Source organism: Meriones unguiculatus, chromosome 21 (assembly GCF_030254825.1).
Source record: "Meriones unguiculatus strain TT.TT164.6M chromosome 21, Bangor_MerUng_6.1, whole genome shotgun sequence".
NCBI classification, from domain to species: Eukaryota; Metazoa; Chordata; class Mammalia; order Rodentia; family Muridae; genus Meriones; species Meriones unguiculatus.
In genome coordinates this window covers 14811244-14830119 of record NC_083368.1, presented here as the reverse complement: position 1 = coordinate 14830119, position 18876 = coordinate 14811244, and the positions used below count along the sequence as shown (strand labels likewise).

The window sequence follows — 18876 nt, the reverse complement described above, 5'->3', positions numbered from 1 at the left end:
TTATTAGAAGTTTCAGAGAAGTTGCTCCCATTGCAGCCACTGCTCTGAGTCATCTTGGGAGATGACCCTTGTGCAGTGTGTTCTGTGTGTGTTCTTATGTGTGCCAGCACACATGTGTGATCATGCATGAGGAAGCCAGTGAACACCTCTCAGCCACCATCCATGTTTGGTCTTTGACACAGGATCTCTCGTTGGCCTGGAATTCTCCAAGTAGGTTAGGATGGTGGGTTGGTAAGCCTCTCAACCTGCCGAAGATTGTGACCCTTTTACTACAGTTCCTCATGTTGTGGTGACCCCCAACCCGGACATTATTTTTGTTGCTACTTCATAACTGTAATTTTGATACTGCTACAAATTGTAATGTAAATACTTGTGGACACAGAGGTCTGCCAGGGGGGTCGTGACCCACAGGTTGAGAATTACTGCTCAGGGATCTGTGTCTGCCACAAACTCAGGTCTTCACACTGGGAAACATTTTCCCGACAGAGCCAGCTCTTAGCTCAGTGCCGACAGTCCTGGTGGGGCGCTTTGTCCCTTAGGTGGCTGCTCAGTGGTGGGGTTCAGTCCTGCGGAGACATGTTGCCATTAGCTTTATTCTCCAATACTGAGTCCCCAGGACTAAGAAACAAAAGCTCATTGTTGCACCTTTGGTGTGATCCTAAATGAGAGACAATCGACCATCTGCTGAGCGCTATGGAGGGAAACCACCACACTGTCCTCTCCTATAGGCAAGAGTCACTACTCCAGAGAAGTAGAGTGCAGAAATTACGGCCCATAGGGACATAGAATCACTCTTGAACTAGGCAGTGCCTGGGACTCAGTGAGGACTCATTAGCAACCAGGGCTGTTGTGCAAGGAGCCAAGTGTGGGCTAACAGGGACAGGCTGCCCATGGTCTGATTCCTGCCACAGCAGCCCCTGTGTTGTTATTGGCTCCCAGAAATTTACAAGGGCTCTCTATTCTTGAATGAGGGCAGCAAGACTGAGCTCTGTAGGCAATGGAAAGCCGGTACTGAAGGCTGTGCAGCTCCAGCCCTCAGGGAGCACATTCTCCCCTGTTGTGATGGTTTGAATGAAAATGGCCCCCCATAGGCTCACAGGGACTATTAGGAGGCACGTCCTTGTTGGAGTAGGTGTGGCCTTGTTGGAAGAAGTGGGCAGGCTTTGAAGCTTTAAATGCTCAAAACAAGCCCATGGTCACTCTCCTGCCTGCTGCCTGGGGATCAGGTGGTAGAACTCTCAGCACCTTCTCCAGCACCTGCACAGCTACTGCTATGCTTCCCACTATGATGATAATGGACTAACCCTCTGTAAGCCAGCCTCAATTAAATGTTTTCCTTTCTAAAAGTTGCTGTGGTCATGGTGCCTCTTCACAGCAATAGACACCCTGACTAAGACACCAGTACAAAAAGTGGAGTCAGACATGCAGTGGAAGAAAGTTCTAGCCAAGAGGGCTCCCTTTCCTCCTCAGGACTAAGGAGAAGGCATGACTCTCATAGAGTTTTGCTTTGTTTCTTTCTCAGAGAGAGATCTGTCCTGCCTAAGGCCTTGGGCTACTTGAAGCTCAGAACAACTATTGCTATGGCCCAACGAACAACAACTCATAAACTTATTTAAAACATGAGATGTACACACACACATACACAGCGCATATGTGGAGGCCAGAGGTCAACAGTGCAATATCTTCATTTACTGCTCTCCATCTTGCTTGCATTTCTGTTCATTCACTGCGTCTCCATCTCACTGACTCTGTAGCTCTGCTTGGCTACACTGATTGGCCAGGAGATCAATGATCTCCCTGCCTGCAGCACAACCCCCTCTCCAAAACTTGGAAAACTACAGTTGGCTTTGCACTTGGGTGCTGGGGAGATAAACTCAGTTCTTTACACTTGTGCAGCAAGTACTTAACCCACGGGACTGGGCTCCAGCCCCACATTATGATCACTTAGGTGGTTATTTGTATAACTTGATTGTACTGTTCTTTTAAAAATACATTAAATTTTAAAAATACGTTAAAAAGTTCATACATGGGTACAATGTATCTTGATCATATCCACCCTTCTAACTCCCTTTTCTCCCACCCCTTTCTTTTTTATAACCCGCTGGGTCCAGTGAGTGCTGCTTGTCTGGGCATAAAAGTGAGGCCAACCACAGTAACATGGACAACCTACTAGAAGCCACACACTTAGGAAAATGTAAAAGTTAGTCTCCACCACAGCAGCTATCAGCTGTATGGCTCCTCTGCTAGAGGCCGGCTAAGGATCCTTTTCCTTATCTATGCTTGAAATGTAACTAGGTTTATTTTGTTCAGTGCTTATGCAGCTGCTAAGAATTGTATGTGCAAAAGCCATGTCATAGCCAGCAGACAGCATGTCTCAGAATTCCCCTCCCCCTTCTTAGTTCCTTCCGCCTTCTCTTCCATTGTTGCTTCTTGATCCTTGAGTAGGGGGAAGGGGTTGATATCCCTCTACAGTGGAGCACTCACAGTTTGCGTGGTTCTTGAGTGTGAACGCGTAGATGATAATGTCCTTTGGCAATGTCAGAATGTTAGATATGCCCGACAGCTTTTCTAAAAAGGAGCTTTGCTCTTGGCTTTGTATTGTCAGTCGTACACTAGCATCAAAGCAACGATTGATCACTCCTCCATCTCTGGAAGCCATGGAGTTAGCTATCCAAAGCTTGCTCTTTGAAACTGTTATATCAGCACATCATGAAATTAGCTCATCTCTGTGTCTGAGATTTATGGGGCTTCACTGTAGGGTCTTCAACAGTTTCTGGGTGTCCAAGCCACTTACACAACCCCCTGAGGGCTTCTGCAGTGACAGCCTTCTCTCTGCCACGCTCTCCAATCCCTGTCATCTCTGACATGATACTTGAAATATTTACCAAGCTATTTGCTTTCTGCTTCCAGTGCTTATTTTACCAGAAGGATTGGGTAGGAAAGATAATCCCTGTTGGCTCATGTGTGTGTCGGTTTCCCTTGACACTGAGGGGAAAAAAACAAACAAACAACAAAACAACAACAACATGTTAATAGAAACCATTTTCGACCGATCAGATGATATTTTGTGGAATAATGTGATCCTGTATTTTCACTCTCACGTGGGCTTGGGTACATAGATACATATACATATAGAATTTTGGGGTGAAAGGACACATTTATTAACCAGGGTAAATTGGTATTGCAATGTTGCTAATAAAATTACTGCACATGTATTTACAAATGTACTTAGAAATGAAACATGAAGGTTTGCTTCAAAATAACTTGGACTTATAATAATGGGGCTTAGAGGAACCATACCCTCTATTTTTTTTTCTGGGTATGGAATTCTGATCTGACAGGAGTTTGCCTTCCTTTTGACATTTTAAGGATAGTGTCCTACTGTGTTTAGGTCTCTCTCTCTTTCTCTCTCACTCACTCACCTTTTCTCTGAGACACAAAACTGATGGAGTTCTTGTTCTCTGCCTGTGAGGTATCATCTCCCTCTATTTTCAGGATTGCATCCTGTCTTTGAGTTTCCACATTTAACAGTCATGTGCCCAAGTATGATTTTCTTTTTGTTTACCCTGCTAGTTATCTTGAATAAGTTATCTTGAATTGAGGTTATCTTGAATCTTTAAACACAACACATTTGGAAACTTTGTAGACACTGTCTCTTCACATTGTCTTTTTTTCCTGTCTCATTCTTTGCTTGTCAGGATGACAAGTGTCTGTGTTGCTCTGTGAGACTTTGAACATCTTAAAAGTTTCCATCCTTCAGGCCAAGCTGCTGCCCTTCATGCAATCCTCTGTGCCTGCCTGCAGGAGTCCATCACAATCTGGCCTGTGGACTTTTGACATTCCCTTCCCCCCAAATGAGAGGTGGAGAATTTCATGGGACCCCATGGTGACTGAATGAATATGGCCCCCATAGATCCATAGGGAGTGGCACTATTAGGAAGTGTGGCCTTGTTGGAGTAGTCTTGTTGGAGGAAGTGTGTCACTGAGGTGGGCTTGGGGGTTTCAGAAGCTCAAGCCAGGCCAAGTAGCTCACTCTTATGCCTGCTTCTTAGGGATCTAGATGTAGAACTCTCAGCTACTCTCCAGCACTATGTCTGCCTGCATGCTGCCATGCTTCCCTCCATGACACTAATGGGCAAAACCTCTGAACCTGTAAGCCGGCCCTAATTAAATTTTTTCCATGAGTTGCTGTGATCATCGTATCTCCTTGTAGCAATAGAACACTGACTAACACAGAGTCTGGTCTAATTAGCCATTCATTTCTCCCAACCAGTTGTATGCAGATCTACCTAAAATTGCACTGGCCTTGGCATCTCAGGGAGGGACACAGTATATAGGCTGGAGAACACATGGGAGGGGTGCTCCATTTATCCAGACACAAGGGAGTCATTGTCCATGATGGGTGCAGCCTTTCCAGTTCTTTCCAAGTCACTCCCACTCCTGTTAATCACTCCTCGTCCATGCCCTGTGAGTTAGCCTGGTAAACCCATTTGTACCCAAGGGTGAACTGTGGTAGAGTCATACTTTGTTCTGTTGTTGGAATCTTGGGGAGTACGGATTAGCATAGTTCTAATCTCCCCCAGGGATTGTTTGATTTAGCAAACAATTGTTAGATTTTTGTCTCAATTTTTTTTTCTCTCTCATCTTTGGCTATAACTATGTTGTGCTGTCTTCACCTTTAATGACTTTTCCCCCCTCTCTATTCTGCTGTTGGCTCACTCAGACATTTCTTATGCTACTTTTTAAATATTATTAGAATCTCTACTTTGTTCCCTCTTTATACTCCTGACTTTCTGTTTGATGTTATGATGCTCTTTCATCTATGCTAAGCATCCTTTTCTTTCTTTGATGAATTGCTTTACAGTAGCAACTGAAGATCCTATCTGACTGTCCTAACACCCCAGAATCCCACCTTGGGATCAGTCCATGTTGACAGCATTTTCTCCTTGAGGATCCGTTGTATGCTTCTTTCTTTATGTTTAAAGTCCAACTTTATCTTGGGGACTGTGAGCGTTTGGAAACTTGGGATTCTCTTAGATTTCTCTGATGACTTATTGGTTGCTTGTTCTTATGCATAATTTAGTTGAGTGGCAACCCAAATGCAAATTTTGTTCTTTTATCCTTACTTAGGTTGCTGGAATCTTCACAGTGCTCATGTGGGTGCAGCTGGAGTCTCAGGAGGGATGGAGGCACAGTACTTGAGGTTTTTTTTTTGCTGTTTCCCTCTCCCTCTCTCTCTCTTTCTCTGCAGCTTTGACAGTTAGCACACCCCTGTTCTGTCCAGAACCTGAGCCTCGGTGCCTTTTTTGTATAAATGTTCATGTCCTGGATGTGACAGTTCAGCCAGAGATTATCTTATCCACAGCTGGACATGCAGCTGCACCTGTATCTTTCATCAGTAAACTTGGTGCCCAGGCTTAACATCATGTGTTTTGTAAGTCTTACCCACTCTAGTCCTTGAGTTTCAACTATAAATCAGTAATTCACCGTTTATTTCTTCCAATATTTAGCTCGAAGTTAACAGTTCACTGTACCCTGAGACTCTCCAGGAGAGCAATAGGAACGCAGGCTTCTTTACTCCAATGTGGATTTCTCAAGAGGAGACTTTGCTTAAACATTGGTCACCTGTCCTTGCTGATCAGAGCTCGCTGTCTTCTCAGCTCTCTCTCCTCCCCTCTTTCATAGAGCTTGCTTAGTCTAAAGACTTCCTTTGCTCCTCTCCACCTCCCTTATTAGTAGCAATGCTGTTTTTGTTGATTGAGAATTTCATGCATGCATATGATGTGTTTTCATCAAATTCACTCCATTTATTCCCCTATTTCTTCTCCTATCACTTTTCCTTCCCGCCTTCACGTACTCTTTTTAAAACCCCACCGCTCCCACTTAGTGCTGTTTGTTTGCATGGGTAAGGTTATATCTACTGGAGAGTGGGTAGCCTCTTGGGACAGTATCCCTGAAGAAAACCGGGGGTTCTCCCCCACAACAGCCAATAATTGCTAATACTTTCTTAGCTAGAGATGGAACCCTGTGAGCCCTCCCCTGTATGTGCTGGGATTTTGTCTGGCTTGATCTTATACAGATCTTATGCATGCTGTCACTACTGCTGTGAGTTCACATGTTTGGAAATGATACCTATCTTGATGCTGTCTCTTTTCCAGCATCCTTCCTTTTTCCCTTTCTTCTCTTTTGTGAGCCTTCTTACTTATATATGTAGAGCTTTGTCCTTCTGGGATGTTTCACTCGGCTTCTAAATATTAAGACACACACTCCATTGGAAGCAAGCAGCCTCCTCTTCTCCATGACATGAAGGCCCTGTCTTCAATTTCCAGAGAGCTTGGTCGCTGTCCCCCTTTCTGAGAGACACTTTCTCAGATGATTAAATCATCAGTTGAATCACCAACCATCCTGGGCCAAGAAGAGCTCAAGTGAGCTCATGGCTCCTCCAGGATCCTGCTGTGACACACTGTGTCTTCCTTCCTCCTATCTCTTTCTTCCCCACAATGGCATGAGCACAGCGCAGAACTGACATCCTAGGAGCAGTTTCCATTGTAACTTCCAGCCCCAGTGATCTGCTTATTTGCATGGGTGTAGATATACATCTATTAGAGTAACCTCTTGTTCTTTGTTCAAGCTTGCTCTTTGGTTTTTAATTTCCCTCTTTCTACCTGCTCTGATCTTGTTTCTACATCTGTCTAATTTCTTCGAGTCTCTGATCCTGATGGCAGCACCTGGTTCCTCTTGTGTTTGTAAATCTCCTACACTGAACATGTAGTGTTTAAAGACAGGATCTAATCTCAAAAGTCATTTCTCCCAATCCCCTCATTTCTTCTGCTGAGATTCAAGATAAGCAGCTTGATTACTGAGAGAGCCAGAATGCTCTCATGCTGGGCTCCCCACTTCCATTCTCACCAAGTTCTACCACACCAGAATGTTTCATGATTTATCTGCCCTTTTGGGGCACACAGAGATGAAGAGTCACACCCAGCATGGATATAGGTGCAGTGCAGCCTGTTGCATAGGCTGAAGACACCTCCCTAGTGCCCAGTATTAGGAAGTGGGTGTTGATACATTGTGTATCTTTTCCATCCCCCCTTCTATAGACTCAGTGGGAAGTCTGCTTATTTGATAATTTCAGAAAGAAACAGGAAAGGGCACCATATAAATAAAAAATGTAAATTCTTTTTTACTACCCAGGAACTAAATCATCTTGAAGGACTTTGGGAAGTTCAATGTGGTACATACAAAATAAATTGCCTTAATGACTTCCAGTATATCAGTGAAAATCTATTTATGTTATTTTGGTTTTACATTTTATTGATTTTTAAAATTTTAATTGTCCCCATTTTCTGAGTTAAATGCATAAAATGAATATAAGCTCATGCATAAGTTAAATTTCCAGGAATAAAAAGCAGTAAATGAATAGTAATTGTTTTCCTGGTTTCATTTGTTGGACCTTTTTTTTTTTTTTTTTTTTTTTTTTCTTCAGTAAAAAGCTGAGTCTTGAGTGTGCCACATGGCTGCTCCCTCTCCAAGGGCTTCCAAGTATGACTCAACCAGCTAAGGCTTGAAAATATTTGAGAAAATTTGTTTCAATGATATGGATTGTAGACAGACTACTTTTCTTGTCATCCCTACATAATATATCACCACAGCTGTTTTGCAGTATTGATACTATATGATGTGTGTAAGTGATTCAGAGATGATCTGAAGGCAGGCATATATACCATCTTAATATGGCTGTAGATGGTTAGTGAACATCTGATGAGCTTTACATCTGTAGGGGTTCAGGAGCTCAACCCTGTGAGAACCAAAACGCGGCCATGTTTAATTACTGCACGCTTTGTCCTGCATGAAGAAACACAGTGAGATTTTATCGAACCACCAAGCCTGACATGACCTTTGCATATGGGCTCGCAGGTTATTTAGTCAAAAGAGGGAGAATAATTTATGTAACTCCTTGCTCATCCTCTGCTGAGTGTGTCAGAGCTTCTGGGTGCTTGAGCTGTTTTCATACCACAGTGACCATGTGATGTGTGCTCTCTTCGTCTTCCTTTCTTATGAAGGTTCCAAAAAGAGAATATTAAGAAATCATAAGCCATAGAGACATCGCTGACTAATTTAAAATTGCATCAGGTCACGTGTGCACAGTGCCAAATATGTCCACGTTCTTCAGTGTGTCTGTTTATTTCCTTATTTGAGACTGTCTTCTGTATCTCACAGGGGCCTCAAACTCTCGATGGAGCTGAGGTTGACCCTTGAACTTCTGATCTTGGCTCATACACCCAGTCATGGGCACGAGACTTGTAGTCAGTCAGCTCTCCAGGCTTCAAAGAGAGTGATCTCTTTCTCAGTTCAGTACTTTCCACTGAATCACTGCCATGAATGATTTTTCTTCCACCCTGAATGCGGAAATACCCTTGAACTGTGCCTGGCTTAGACTCAGCTAGATTGGTCTCGGCATCACTCGGCCTGTCTTCACCGCACTGAGCCTCTCCCAGACTGTGGTTACCACACGCTCTGAGTTCATGTACTCCAGCTCTGGGAAGAAAGGTCAGCCTTTCAGGTCAAGGTAGTGCTGCTTCAGGTGTTTTTCAGAAGCCACAAGGAACTTCATGGCCTTCAGGAGGAACCGCTTCTGCTCCAAGAGCTTGATCATCTCGTCTACCAGGCTATGTTGCATGTCCCCTGGCTTGATGGCAATGACAGTGAGCTCAAGTTGGCCATGGTCCAAAAGCCCACAAGTTGGCCCCAGTGGCAGGAAGGTGGAGGTGGGGGGGTGTAGGGAGGTGACCTTACAAGTTAGACTTTGCTTGCTTGCTTGCTTTCTCTTTTCCTTCCTTCCTTCCTTCCTACCTTCCTTGCTTCCTTGCTTCCTTCCTTCCTTCCTTCCTTCCTTCCTTCCTTCCTTCCTTCCTTCCTTCCTTCCTTCCTTGATATATTTTGAGAGGGATCACAGGGTAGGGAGAAAGACCTAGAAGGACTAGGAGGTAGGGTGATCAAGGTTCATTATACAAAATTCCCAAATAATAGAAACATGATATTAAAAATCTGATGATATATTGGGCCATTGTGAAGCATCTGAACTGTTCATCTCAGGATTGTTACAGACTGAGAGCAGAAACAATGGAAGCAACAGACAAGACCTTGTTAGCTGAGCTGGGTGTCATGTTTATCACCTGTAGCATCTCAGAGCATCTCCTTCTGAGGGTGGAGGACATCTAGCCAGACATTGAGACCCTATCAAAATTTAATGCTTTGAGCATTCCAGGCACAGTGATGAGCATTAGTAAGCCAGATATGAGCACAGGGACCAAAGATGACTCTACACTGAAATAGAAACAAAAATGCAAAAGTGGGTCTTTCAGCATCTGGAGTTCACTCAGTTGAAGCATGTTTCAGGTTGCCCAACTAGTCTTTTCAGGGGCCTTTACTGATGTCATTTTTTTTAACATATACCAAAATAACTACCTTTAATGAGAACCAAAATATAAGGCACTTTTGTTAATGAAGTTTATACTTTGTAGCTTAAAATCAATTATTAAATATGGTGATAATTACTGCTTTTGCTCTTGAAACATCAAAACACTGAAAGACTATGATTACCAACTTGGTTGATGTATAATCTATTTTACAGATTCACATTTTACAGTCAGTAAGCTTTTACATAAGTGTGCATACACCCATTTGAACACTGAGTAGATTAAGTATCGTTCTAGAAAGTTCCACAGGCCGTGTGATCTCTTTTCTGACCCTCCCACTTCATTGATTCTTCTACAAGCAACATATCACCTTCTCTTCCATTACTATATTTTCATTTTCTAACATTTTTTTTTCTATGAGAATGTTAATGTGTGATCACTTTTGTAACAGCTTTCATTAACTGTAGATGTTTTCAGATGTGTTCATACCGTAAGCCTATATCAGTAGTTTACTTAGGGCTAATATGGCCAGGCTTTGGATTTGAACTCCAGCACTACCACATAAAACACTTGTTGTAGACTGATGTGTATACTGTGATTTCTGTGTCTTCCTACCATGATGGATTTTTTGAAGCTTCAGGTTTGGGGATATTACCAAAAAGATGTTCTAAGCCTTTGTGTGCAAGTCTGTTTGGGTGTAGCTGGTATCTCATGTAGATAGGAGTATATGTACCATATGGTAGGTATGTGATTAGTGTGATATGTGTGGGGGGCATGTACATGCAAAGGTCAAAGGCCAAAGTCTGGGTGTCATTTCTAAGGAGCCATCTATGTTGGTTTTTGAGACTGAGTCTCTCACTGACCTGGAACTTACCACATAGGCTAGGCTAGCTCTCCAGAGTCCACATACCTGCCTGTTTCCACCTCCCCAGTGCTGGCTGGGATTACCAACACATCACACAGTCGAGGTTGTTTACCTGGCTTCTGGGACTCAAATTGGTGCTTGTGCGGTGGCCACTTTACTGACTGAGCCATCTCCTCAGCTCCCTGACTAGCTTGTTTTAAAAGTTTAAACTGTTAAACTGTTTTCAGTAGTGGTCTTAGAATTTTACTTTCTACCCGTGTGTAAAGGGTTTCCAGTCTCTCTGAATCCCTGCCAAGGCTCTTAATGAGTGTTTTGCCGCTAAGCATCTCAGCAAGTGTGTAATGCATCTTGGGACAGTTGACATAAGTATTTCATCAGTGACTAATTGTGTCAGACATCTTTTTATGCTCATTATCTGTCCGCACACCTTTGCATGAAGTATGTGGAAATCTCTGACACATCCCCAATGGTGCGTTTTCTTTCTGTTGAGTTGAGGTTCTTCGTGAATTATCAAGTCCCGTTTCATGGTAACTTCTGAGGAATATAAATGTTCACATTGGATGTTTGCATGTAGGAAGAAAACTCAGCTTTGATCCATAACCACCACTTTAGGGAAATATTTGCTCAAAATGGGTCATAAACACAGATATCAAACCCAAAGCCTTAAGAGATCCAGAAGGAAGTATGAGGTAGCATTTGTGCTCAGTTGATCAATTTCATAGTCCTCAGAAAACTTGGAACCATTTTACTTCTTTTTAGTTTAAACATCCCTGTCTTATGAACTTCTGATATGAAATTTTTAACACTTACTTTGAGTTTATTATTTTTTCATTCTTTCTTAAAGCAAGGACTGAGATGATTGGCCCATATCCCTATTTAACATGGATATTTAATAAAAACTGTACACTAAGTTTTGCTTTTTGAAAGTTTTTGTATTTAGTCTTTGATAATTTCATAGGTGCATACAACATATTTTGATCTTATTTACACAGTTCCTCCTCCAACTCCCCCTGAACTGCTTTTCCAATGCATTTCCTTGACAATTTCATGTCCTCTTCCTTTCAGTTATATATATATATGTAGCTAGAGAGAGAGACAGACAGACAGACAGACAGACAGACACACACACACACACACACACACACGGATGTGGGTCTGGGTCGCCTGTCCACTGGAGCTCCAGCAACCTGAAACAAAGATGACTCTGTCTCACCCAGCTGTTGTGCCCTTTTCAACTCTATTTTATTTGGCTTTTTACACATCTTTATTCCTTCCACCAACCCCCTAGCCCTAGGTAAGCGAGAAAGAAGGTTAGTGGGGATAGACGGCATAGTTCTTTTTGGCTGCTTCCTGCTGGTTAGGGTACTTGGGTTCCTTGGGGCAAGTTCAATCTTCATTTCAGGATATCTCTAGCAACCAAGAGCACCAGAAGGGGCAACAGCATTCTTCTTTCTTGGAGCCCCTTTCTCTTTCTGGGTTCTGACATTTATTCCCTCTCAGAGACCTCAGAAGTAAACTAACTTCAGCCAGCAAAGAGCCCCTCTCAGAGCCCACATGAGGCAAATAGGATGCTGTTATGGACAATCTCAATCAACCCTATATCTCACACCTGGGATTAAAACAAACACATGCTTATATAACATAACTGAGTCTTTAAAGACAGCAAAACTTTCTGCTACACCCAGCAGCTATCAACTGCCATCCACTCCTAAGCTGGAAATGGGGCTTTAGGAGACCTCCTCCCACACATGCTGAGATTATGACTGGCTTGATTTTTTGCAGGCATATACAGCTCCTGGGAGCTCACGGGCGCAGTGACAATGTAAAATCTGGAAGAGAGCATTTTACGACTCCTCCTCACCCACCAGCTCTTACCTTCTTTCTGCCACATCTTCTGTGCTGTTGCATGATGCTTGGATGGCAGGAGCTTGATGCAGGCAGCCCATCCACAGCTGAGCACTCACTTTGCTCAGAACTGACACTCTGACCAGATACGAGTCTCTGGATTATCACTGCAAAATGAAGTTTCTCTGGCCGGAGCTGAGAGCAGCATTAATCTGTGGTTAGAAACGTAAATGTTTAGAAGGCGGTTTGGGGTTTTGACCGTATTTGCTATGCCAGATGTGAGCTTCCTTCTAGTGCAGCGTTTGCCATTCTAGGTCTGAGTTTCCTCACTCACTATAATAACTTCCAGTTCTGTCCATTTTCTTGAAAACCTCATAACTGTAATTTTTGCAGTTAAATAACATTCCTTTGTTTCTATGTATGACATTTTCATCATCTATTCATCAGTTGGTGAGCATCTATGTTGATTCCATTTTCTGGACATTGTGGCAGCAACGGGCATGGATATGCAAGTGTCTCCCTCACTGGGTACAGAGTCGGTTGGTTGTGTGCCCAGGATTGGGACAGCTGGGTCATATAACAGTTCTATTTCTAGACTTTTGAGAAAAATCCGCAATGGTTTCCAAACTGGCCGCACTCCTATAGTCTCACCAACATTTGCTATCGCTTATATTTCTGACTTTGGTCATTCTGATTGGAGTGAGATGTAATCTCATATATACTTTACTATGTATTTCCATGGTGGCTAAAGATGCTGAACAGTTTTTTAAAAAATTACTAGTCATTATATTTCTCTCTCCTTTTAAAATGAGAACCTTTCATTCAGTTTCATAACCTATTTTAATTGTTTTTTTATGTTTTTTTAACTTTTTTGTTTTTGTTTGTTTTGTATTGTCTAAACACAAATCCTCTGTTGCATGTGCGAATAGGGCTTATCTTCATTGGACTAAGTTTTCTTTGTTGTACAGAAGCCTTTTAGTTTCATAAGATGACTGTCAACTGTCTGTCTTTTTTGCACTATAGTCCCACTCAGAGAGTCCTTATTCATTTCTGCAAACGGACACATACTCCCTTCTATTCCTTGAGAAGCTTTAGGGTATCAGGGTATCACAGAGGCTTCTGTGAGGTCCTCTATCCATTTGAAGTTGAGTTTTGTGCTGAGTGAGAAATAAAAAACTAATTGTTTTAAGGCATAGCCCAGTTATTATTTGGGTTCTCTGGTGTTTTATACTTCTCTGTAAACTTCCCCCTTAGGACCTCTTTCATGTTTGCACACCATAGATTACATTTTTATTTTTGTTAAATTCTAGGTTAGTTTTTATTGCCTTCATGATTTCTCCAGTGACCCATTTGTCATCCAGTAGTGTGGTGTTTAATTTCCATGAATTTGTGTTATTTCCTGTAGTTTCTGCTGATATTGTTAACTAGCTTTGTTCCATGGCGTCACGTAGAAGATGTTATTTCACTTTTCCTGTATTTCTTGAGGCTTGCTTTGTGTCCTAACATGGTTAATTTTTCACTTTTCTGAATATTGAAATCCATTTTTTCCCAGCACCATTTATTGAAGATATTGTTTTTTCCTTTAATGTATATTTGTGACATCTTTTGTCAAAAATCATGTGGCTGTAGTTTTGTGGATTTACATCTGGGTCCTCTATTCTACTGGCCTGTGTGTCTGTTTCTTGCCAGTGGCATGCTGCCTTTATCACTATGGCTCTGTAGTATAATTTAAAGTCAGGTATGTTGGTACATCTTAGAGATTCATTCATTCATTCATTCATTCATTCATTCATTCATTCATCCTATACTGTTCAGGATTGCTCTATCCACAAAAATTTTTAGAGAAAATTCCATGAGCCCCTGAGAAGAATGCATATTCTCTATTTTTTGAGCAATATATTACCTGTTTATCCATTCTGACCAGAAGTGACAACCTCTGTGAAAATAGTTTTAAATATTTTGATGTATCCTTTTCTATTTTAGAAATCCTAATCTTAAACTAAAATATCACTAATAGATGTAATTGTAAGAAAGTACGCTACCCACACCTATCACATTCTTAGGATATCTTTTTATATAAACATCACCTTCCTATGTTGGGTTTATTATGTCTGCTTGACAAATTGAGGCATTCATCATTGCACAATGCCTGTCTTCAACTCATTGAACAATGTTTGAGCAATATGTGACCATTGCTCTCCTATGCTACCCTTAGTTTCCATCTGCATGGACTCTCTTCTTCAATCCTTCATGTTTCATTCATAAGTATGTTTTCATTCTTAAAAGTGAAGCAAGTCTCTTGTAGGGAGCATATTCATAAATCTTTTTGTTTAAAAATTTTATTTTTCAGTAATTCAACCTGTTTTATATTCAGGGTAACTTTGAGCGATAAAAACTACTTTCCCTTTTTATTGTTTTCTGTTTTTTAATGGACAAGCTCTTTCTTCTCCAGTGCTGTTTTCCTTCACGATTGATGTTTCTAGTGGTATACTCAAAACAGTTTTGTTGTTGTCTCTCTCTTGCAGGTGTTTGCTTTTTAGTTACCACGTTGAAGCAGATCACACCTGGAATTTTCTTCAGGCTGATAATAAGTGGTTTTATTGCGTACAACTATCAGATTTTACTCTCCATACGTTAAGTGTTTAGTGTCTGAATTTACATCATCTATATTATGCACCTGTACATAATTTATTTTAGCTATAGCTATTGCTGATCACTTTGCCCTTTGAACTTCATTCTGGAAATGAATGGGACACCATCACTGAGGCTTAGCTGTTCTGAATTTAGGTGGTTCTGAGAACCAATGAGTTCTCAGTTGCCCACTGAGTCTCTTGGCTTCCTGTGTTTGATATCATTGTGAGAAGACATTCTTTCAGGTAGAAGTCACTGCAAAGCAGGCCCAGTGCTGATGGGCACCCTTAGCTTTTGCTTGTTGGGGAAAGGTTTTTCTCCCATTTCTGAAACACAGCTTTGCTAGGTAAGCTATTCTTGGTTGACACATTTCTCTCCTCAGCACTTGAACACATTCTCTTGCTGTCTTCTATCCTGCAGAGTTCACTGACAGTTACATCCTGCTCATTTCAGGATGCTCTCAGAATAGGGCCTACTTACTGATTTCTAATAGATTGGTTCTGTGTCTTGGTGAACTCCTTTTAGGGCTGAATTTGATGAGAAGTTTTTAATGAATGGGTATGATTTTCTGTTCTACACACCCAGAAAGTTTCACCCATCCTGTCTTTAGATGTGGTTTCTCTCTGGCATTTTCTCATATTCCTGAAAATGATATTATATATATAATAAATCTTGATGGTGCAGCACAATTATATCATCTATAATGTCACTTGTTACAGATAATTAGGCCAAATGTGTTGTTTTTTATTGATGTAAATTGATTCTCTTTCTTTTGATTGCATGGCTTCAAATGGTCTACCCTCAAGCTTGCTGTTGAAAGTTTGGATTGGATTTCTAATTATCATCTTATAGGGTTTACCTTTGTTGCTTTGTTTATTTTCTTGTTTGAGCATTGTTTTACAAAGTTTTAAACCATATATTCTTGAAGGTTGATAAACATCTTAAATATTCTTATTACTTTCAAAATATTCATGTGCCTATATGTACATGTGTCTGTATGTTCATGTGTGTATGTGAGAGTATCTGTGTGTGTTGTGTGTTTGTGTGTGTGTGCAAGTGCATGCAAGTGTATGTAACTGTTTAGAGATCAAAAGACCATGTACAAAACTCAGTTTTTCTCCTTCTACCCAGTGAGACCTAGTGATTGCAGAGGCCGTCAGGCCTGAAAGCAAACACCCTGCCCTACTGAGTGTTAGCTTACTAACGCTCCCTGGACATGTTCAGGAAGGCCGTTTTCTGAGGTATCTTGCTTCCTGTCATTTTATGGATGCTACATTTTTTTTTTTTTTTTGGCAGGGGGCAGGGCGGGGGAGTGGAGTCCACTCTAGTTTCTTTTGGATAAGTTGTGACCTCTGGAGTCTCTGTGTCTCAGTGCTGGTGTTTGTACACACATGGAAACAGCCACACTTTTGACTTTTACAAAAAAGATAGCTTAAAAAAATTCTTTATTCTAGCTGGTGGATTGGTAATCTTGGGCAAGCAGAGCTTGCTTTCTGGTTCTGAGAGCGCCTGGGCAGCTGACTTCAGTCTGAACTCAAATGGGACATCTGTCTTGGCCCAGCTCTCCAGCGACTGTTTTATGCAGCTAGACTGCTCTACTGCATGGGCACTGAAAATGTTCCAACCCACATGGGCCCCAGGGTGGACTCCCAGGCCAGAGGGCACCACTCTGCCCTCAGCAGTTAGACAGCGTTTCTCAAGGCACCTCAAAGTTGGATGGACCAATGGAAAACCTGTGCTTGTGATTCATAGTCTTGTATGAGCCTTTAAGACCCCAGGACACACCTCATGGCAGAACCATCTCTCTCCATGGACTCTCAATCACTTTTGAAGCAGGATTTGGAAAGGGCCATTTCTCAGGTTATTATTAGGTGGGGCTTGCCAGAACTGAGTTTATCAGACAAATAGAAGGTGTCTGTCAGGCTTCGTGACAAGAGAAGATCAAACTTACTAGCATAGGGATATACACTGAGAAACAATGGAAATGCCACTTGCTGGGGTTTTTGTTTTTAGAGAAGTATCAATAAGACTCTTCTGTGTTTGCTAATAACGTTTTACTGCTGGACCTGAGGTTTTGTGATGATCAGTTGGGCAGTTTGCTGCAGCATTAAGTAGAAGTTCAAAATAGAGAGGATAAGATCCTCAGGGGATCTTGTCTCAGGGGAATCAGGAAATCTAGGTTATATCCATAATGTATCTGGCTTTTTTTCCCTTTTAAGTACTTTGTATAGATATTGATTTTTTTTTTCTTTTTCAATCAAATGAACTCTACCAAAAATGCTGCATAATTTACAAAGCAGCTTGCAGGTTTCTGTAAGCACCAGGCCAGACCTCTAGCCCTGAATAAGTTCACCAATGTTACACTGAATAGCTTAAACCCAGGAGACAATCAACAAACAAATATTTAACCTAGTCTAAACAGAAATGCCTGAGTTTTCAAGGTAGCACACCCCATTCCTCTTTTGTTTGAATTATTGATGGTGGAGTCGAATAAGTTAAAATGCCTTGTCCAGGCTACAGTGCTTTGGCGAGCTCCAGTTTTTAGTCAAAGCTAGGCTCTTCTCCCTCCCATCCTGGCTTGCTCCAAGTGTAGTTGCATGAGCTGGAGGTGAGCTGAACTGTCTTTGGAGGTGGGTGGAACGCACTTTGGAGGTGGGCGGGGCTCTCTTTGGAGGTGGGTGGGGCTCTCTTTGGAGGTGGATGGGGCTCTCTTTGGAGGTGGGCGGGGCTCTTTCTGGAGGTGAGTAGACCTCTCCCTGGAGAGGGCAGGCACCTCCTTGTTTCCTCTCCAGCAAATCCATCCTTCATCTTGAGTTGATTTGTCTTTGGTTCTCACTCCTCCAAGTTTTGGATCAGGTGCTTTGCAGAAAGGTAGAGTGTCACATGGTGGTAGGTCTCTGTGGGTTTGATGCATGCACATAGATGAGCATTTCTTATGGGGAGCTTTCTGAGGATTTCCCTTGAGAATCACACAAGGGAGTGAAAGGTGGTTGTTACCTTCCCTCCAGCTGGGACTGTCTCTGGTTTTCCTGTGTCCTGTGGTCCCCTTCTGCTAGTCACTCTGCCTTGTCAGTGTGATCCTTCCACACTGTAGAAGTGACTGTAGAAGTCACTTCCACAGTGACTCCATTTCTAGTTCATGAGAGACATTCTCATTCCCCGCTACCTGCAGAACAGACTTGCCTGATTTGAAAAGGGTATTTTTGAGAGCTGGGTGGGATAGGACACAGCATTGTGCTTGAGACCACGTTTTCTCAAGACAGTGCATGCACCTACGGCAGGCAGTAAACTTCTGATTATTTACACTGGAAGAAAACCAATGTACCCCGAGCTGAGGTTCCGCATGTTGGCTTTGTCTGTCACAACCAAACATCATATAAAAATATTCGTAAATTTCTAGCTTCACACTTTCTCTGAGTAAGGTGTTATTGTGCCTGCTGCCCAGCTTCACGGTGGGCCATTGGAGTCATTTGCCTTCTGTGGCCGGCACCCTCATCCCCTCCCCCCAGTGATCAAATGCACAGAGTGGGAGTGCTTGTCTCCCTTGTTGTACTTGATAACGGCTCGGTGCAAGGGCAGAGATGCTGGCAGCTCATGACTGCTGAAGAGCAATCAGAGCATGCTCCCTTACAAGCAAAAGGTGCAGAGTGAGGAGAGACTGTTTCTTCATCTTCTTATTTTTTTTTTTCAGTTTATGTGTATGAATGTTTTACCTGAATGTATGTATGTTTTACCTGAATGCACCTTGTGTAATCCTGGTGCAACATGGAGGCCAGAGGAGACTGCCAGATCTCCTAGAACTGGAGTTACAGGCAGTGTGGTCTGCATAAGGGTAAATCTATCTCAGTTTGACAAATGATTGCCCGAAAAACCCTGATCCAATTACTCAAGAATAACTTCCATCACAAACCACAGACACACTTTTAAAAACTCTTTTGTTTACATTTTTCTCCCTACTCCGCCCCAATCCCTTATAACACCCCAACACCAGGTAGGAGAGAAAAAAGGGTTAGTGGGAGAGAGGGCACAGTTCTTTCTTAGCTGCTTCCTGCTGATTAGGGTCATTGAGTTCCTTGGAGCAAGTCTAATCCTCATTTCATCTTCTTGTCTCACAAC

General features: G+C 42.2%; 1 protein-coding gene and 1 pseudogene across 1 annotated transcript in view; one reads left to right on the top strand and one right to left on the bottom strand.

The window, feature by feature from the left end:
• Positions 1–18876, top strand: part of Dpp6 (dipeptidyl peptidase like 6) — an 831812-nt gene that overhangs the window by 2525 nt on the left and 810411 nt on the right. The gene's annotated exons all lie outside the window — the stretch shown is intronic.
• Positions 8226–17561, bottom strand: LOC110560026 (putative nucleoside diphosphate kinase; annotated as a pseudogene).